This window comes from Triticum dicoccoides, chromosome 7A (assembly GCF_002162155.2).
Source record: "Triticum dicoccoides isolate Atlit2015 ecotype Zavitan chromosome 7A, WEW_v2.0, whole genome shotgun sequence".
NCBI classification, from domain to species: domain Eukaryota; kingdom Viridiplantae; phylum Streptophyta; class Magnoliopsida; order Poales; family Poaceae; genus Triticum; species Triticum dicoccoides.
Window position 1 is genome coordinate 482,512,566 of NC_041392.1, and position 5,966 is coordinate 482,518,531.

A 5,966-nucleotide genomic window follows, 5' to 3' on the forward strand; every position below is an offset into this window, starting at 1 on the left:
CGGGCGGAGTGTCCGGCGCGCGGAGATGGAATTAGGGTTTCGGGGAGAGGGAGAGATCCGAAATTCGGGGGGGGGGGGTCTATTTATAGGCATAAGTGGAGCTAGGAGAGTCCAAATGAGGTGCGGTTTTCGGCCACGCGATCGTGATCGAACGCTCTAGATGATGGAGCAGAGTTTGGTGGGTTTTGGGCCAAATTGGAGGGGTGTTGGGCTGCACACACACGAGGCCTTTTCGGTCCCTCGGTTAACCGTTGGAGTATCAAACGAAGTCCAAATGACACGAAACTTGACAGGCGGTCTACCGGTAGTAAACCAAGGCCGCATGACAAGTGTCGGTCCAATCCGGAAATGTTTAATCCCCACACACGAAAGAAAGCTAGAAATGGCCACCGGAGGAGAACGAAGCGCCGGAATGCAAAACGGACAACGGGGAAAATGCTCGAATGCATGAGATGAACACGTATGCAAATGCAACGCACATGATGACATGATATGAGATGCATGGCAACGACAACAACACACGGAGACAAAAACCCGAACCCGAGAAAATAAAATAACTTAACCCGAAAACGGCAAGAGTTGGAGTACAAATTGGGAAAGTTACATCCGGGGTGTTACAGTCTTCTACTGGATTGATACCTTGGTTCTCAAAAACCGAGGGAAATACTTATACTACTTTGCTGCATCACCCTTTCCTCTTCAAGGGAAAACCAACGCATGCTCAAGAGGTAGCAAGAAGGATTTCTGGCGCCGTTGCCGGGGAGATCTACAATCAAGTCAAGACATACCAAGTACCCATCACAAACTCTTATCCCTCACATTACATTATTTGCCATTTGCCTCTCGTTTTCCTCTCCCCCACTTCACCCTTACCGTTTTATTAACCCCATTGTCGTTTTATTCGCCCTTCTTCCGTTCGCCTTCTTTCGCTTGTCTCTTATGCGTCCGTGTGTTAGATCGTTTATTTTGCCCTCATGGCTAGTTCTCCTATCATTGTTAACATTCCCGATAATGAAGTTCTTAATTGTAAACAGAGGGAGGGAGAAAACTTAAAAGATGCTTGCTATAGAATTTGCAATGCTCAAAATAGATCTATTAAAAAGCAATCTACTTCCGTTCTTCTTCGCAATTTTTACGTAGGCATCTGATGTCTACTACACAACCTTCTTCTTGTAGACGTTGTTGGGTCTGTAAGTGCACAGGTTTGTAGGACAGTAGCAAATTTCTCTCAAGTGGATGACCTAAGGATTATCAATCCGTAGAAGGCGTAGGATGAAGATGGTCTCTCTCAAGCAACCCTGCAACCAAATAACAAAGAGTCTCTTGTGTCCCCAACACACCCAATACAATGGTAAATTGTATAGGTGCACTAGTTCGGCGAAGAGATGGTGAAACAAGTGGTATATGGATAGTAGATAAAGGTATTTGTAATCTGAAAATATAAAAACAGCAAGGTAGCAAGTGATAAAAGTGAGCGTAAACGGTATTGCAATGTGTTGAAACAAGGCCTAGGGTTCATACTTTCGCTAGTGTAAGTTCCCTCAACGATACTAACATAATTGGATCATAAAACTATCCCTCAACATGCAACAAAGAGTCACTCCAAAGTCACTAATAGCGGAGAACGAACGAAGAGATTATGGTAGGGTACGAAACCACCTCAAAGTTATTCTTTCCAATCAATCTGTTGGGCTATTCCTATAATTGTCACAAACAGCCCTAGAGTTCGTACTAGAATAACACCTTAAGATACAAATCAACCAAAACCCTAATTTCACCTAGATACTCCAATGTCACCTCAAGTATCCGTGGGTATGATTATACGATATGCATCACACAATCTCAGATTCATCTATTCAACCAACACAAAGGACCTCAAAGAGTGGCCCAAAGTTCTACCGGAGAATCATGACGAAAACGTGTGCCAACCCCTATGCATAGGTTCCCAATGTCATGAAACCCGCAAGTTAGTCACGTTAACATACATCAAGTGGCACGTGGTATCCCATTGTCACCACAGATATCCACGACAAGACATACATCAAGTGTTCTCAAGTCTTTAAAGACTCAATCCGATAAGATTACTTCAAAGGGGAAACTCGATTCATTACAAGAGAGAAGAGGGGGGAAGAAACATCATAGGATCCAAATATAATAGCAAAGCTCGCGATACATCAAGATCGTATCATCTCAAGAACACGAGAGAGAGAGAGATCAAACACATAGCTACTGGTACATACCCTCAGCCCCGAGGGAGAACTACTCCCTCCTCGTCATGGAGAGCACCGGGATGATGAAGATGGCCACCGGAGAGGGATTTCCCCCTCCGGCAGGGTGCCGGAACAGGTCTAGATTGGTTTTCGGTGGCTACGGAGGCTTTTGGCGGCGGAACTCCTGATCTATGTTGCGTTCTGGAAGTTTTAGGTCACGTAGGTATATATGGGTGCAGGAGGTATGTCAGGGGAGCCACGGGGGCCCCACGAGGCAGGGGGCGCGCCCTAGGGGGGTGGGCGCGCCCCCCACCCTCGTGGGCAGCTCCCGTATCTTCTGACGTGGGGTCCAAGTCCATCAGGTGTGTTTCCTTCCAAAAATAACTTCTCCAATTGATTTCGTTCCGTTTCGACTCCATCTGATATTCCTTTTCTTCAAAACACTGAAATAGGCATAAAACAACAAATCTGGGCTGGGCCTCCGGTTAATAGGTTAGTCCCAAAAATAATATAAAAGTGGAAAATAAAGCCCAATATTGCCCAAAAGAGTAGATAATATAGCATGGAGCAATCAAAAATTATAGATACGTTGGAGACGTATCAAGCATCCCCAAGCTTAATTCCTACTCGTCCTCGAGTAGGTAAATGGTAAAAAGATAATTTTTGATGTGGAAGTTTAGTGGCATAATTTCAATGTAATTCTTCTTAATTGTGGCATGAATATTCAGATCCATAAGATTCAAGACAAAAGTTCATATTGACATAGAAAATAATAATACTTCAAGCATACTAACAAAGCAATTATGTCTTCTCAAAATAACATGGCCAAAGAGAGCTATCCCTACAAAATCATATAGTATGGCTGTGATCCATCTTCACCACACAAAATATTTAAATCATGCACAACCCCGATGACAAGCTAAGCAATTGTTTCATACTTTAACCTTTTCAAAACTTTTTCAATCTTCACGCAATACATGAGCGTGAGCCATGGATATAGCACTATAGGCGGAATAGAATGGTGATTGTGGAGAAGACAAAAAGGAGGGGAAGATAGTCTCACATCAACTAGGCGTATCAATGGGCTATGGAGATGCCCATCAATAGATATCAATGTGAGTGAGTAGGGATTGCCATGCAACAGATGCACTAGAGCTATAAATGGATGAAAGCTCAACAAAAGAAACTAGTGGGTGTGCATCCAACTTGCTTGCTCACGAAGATCTAGAGCAATTTGAGGAAGCCCATTATCGGAATATACAAGCCAAGTTCTATAATGTAAAATTCTCACTAGTATATGAAAGTGACAACATATGAGACTCTTTATATGAAGAACATGGTGCTACTTTGAAGCACAATATACGAGACTCGCTATATCATGGTGCTACTTTGAAGCACAAGTGTGGAAAAAGGGATAGTAGCATTGCCCCTTTTTATTTATTTTATTTTTTTGGGCCTTTTTTTTCTTTGGCCTTTCTCTTTTTTTGGGACAATGCTCTATTGAATGATGATCATCGCACTTTTATTTATTTACAACTCTATGATTACAACTCGATTCTAAAACAAAGTATGACTCTATATGGATGCCTCCGGCGGTGTACCGGGATATGCAATGAATCAAGAGTGACAAGTATGAATAAATTATGAACGGTGGCTTTGCCACAAATACTTATGTCAACTACATGATCATGCTAAGCAATATGACAATGATGAATGTGTCATGATGAACTATATGGTGGAAAGTTGCATGGAAATATATCTCGGAATGGCTATGGAAATGCCATAATAGGTAGGTATGGTGGCTGTTTTGAGGAAGGTATATGGTAGGTGTATGATACCGGTGAAAAGTGCGCGGTATTAGAGAGGCTAGCAAAGGTGGAATGGTGAGAGTGCGTATAATCCATGGACTCAACATTAGTCATAAAGAACTCATATACTTATTGCAAAAATCTAGAAATCAAAGAAAAGTATTGTTCATGCTCCTAGGGGGATAGATTGGTAGGAAAAGACCATCACTCGTCCCCGACCGCCACTCATAAGGAAGACAATCAATAAACAAATCATGCTCCAACTTTGTTACATAACGGTTCACCATACGTGCATGCTACGGGAATCACAAACTTCAACACAAGTATCTCTCAAATTCACAACTACTCAACTAGCATGACTCTAATATCACCATCTCCATATGTGAAAACAATTATCAAGCATCAAACTTCTCATAGTATTCAACACACTCATAAGAGAATTTTATTATTCTTGAATACCTAGCATATTAGGATTTTAAGCAAATTACCATGCTATTTAAGACTCTCAAAATAATCTAAGTGAAGCATGAGAGTTCATCTATTTCTTCAAAATAAAACTACCACCATGCTCTAAAAGATATAAGTGAAGCACTAGAGCAAATGACAAACTACTCCGAAAGATATAAGTGAAGATCAATGAGTAGTTGAATAATTATGCAACTATGTGAAGACTCTCTAACATTTAATAATTTCAGATCTTGGTACTTTATTCAAACAGCAAGCAAAGCAAAATAAAATGACATCTAAGAATAGCAAACATCATGTGAAGAAGCAAAAAACTTAGGATCAACTGAAACTAACCGATAATTGTTGAAGAAGAAAGGTGGGATGCCAACCGGGGCATCCCCAAGCTTAGATGCTTGAGACTTCTTGAGATATTATCTTGGGATGCCTTGGGCATCCCCAAGCTTGATCTTTTGTGTCTCCTTAATTCCTCTCATATCACGGTCTCCCTAAATCTCAAAAGCTTCATCCACACAAAACTCAACAAGGACTCGTGAGATAAGTTAGTATAAACCATTGCCAAAACCTTATCATACTCTACTGTAGCAAATCACTAAAATTATTATTCAACATTGAATACTAAATGTCTCTGCATATTTAATAGTCCTATCCTCAAATAGAATCATTAAAGAAGCAAACATATGCAAACAATGCAAACATAACAGCAATCTGCCTAAACAGGATAGTCTGTAAAGAATGCTGCAACATCCATACTTCCCTAGCTCCAAAAAATATGAAATAAAATTCCCACTGTAGTAAATTTATCAGAGCTTAATATGCAAAAGGTTTCAACATTTTATCACATTCTGACTTTTCTAGGGAATTATTGCAACAGCGGTAAACTTTCTGTTTTCAAACAGCAACATGTGTACTTCTAAAATAGGCATAGAAAAGGCTATCAATGCCACTTTTATTGAAATAAAAGATGCAAAACATTGTTCTAAATAACAGCAAGCAAATCCTAACGAAATAAATTGACACTCCAAGCAAAACACATATCATGTGGCGAATAAAAATATTGCTCCAAGTAAAGTTACCGATGAACGAAGACGAAAGAGGGGATGCCTTCCGGGGCATCCCCAAGCTTAGGCTCTTGGTTGTTGAGGGAGTCCTGGATTAGGGGGTCTCCGGACAGCTGGACTATCTCCATTGGCCGGACTGTTAGACTATGAAGATACAAGATTGAAGACTTCGTCTCGTGTCCGGATGGGACTCTACTTGGCGTGGAAGGCAAGCTAGGCAATACGTATATGGATATTTCCTCCTTTGTAACCGACCTTGTGTAACCCTAACCCTCTCCGGTGTTTATATAAACCGAAGGGTTTTAGTCCGTAGGACAACAATCACAACATACAATCATACCATAGGCTAGCTTCTAGGGTTTAGCCTCTCTGATCTCGTGGTAGATCTACTCTTGTACTACCCATATCATCAATATTAATCA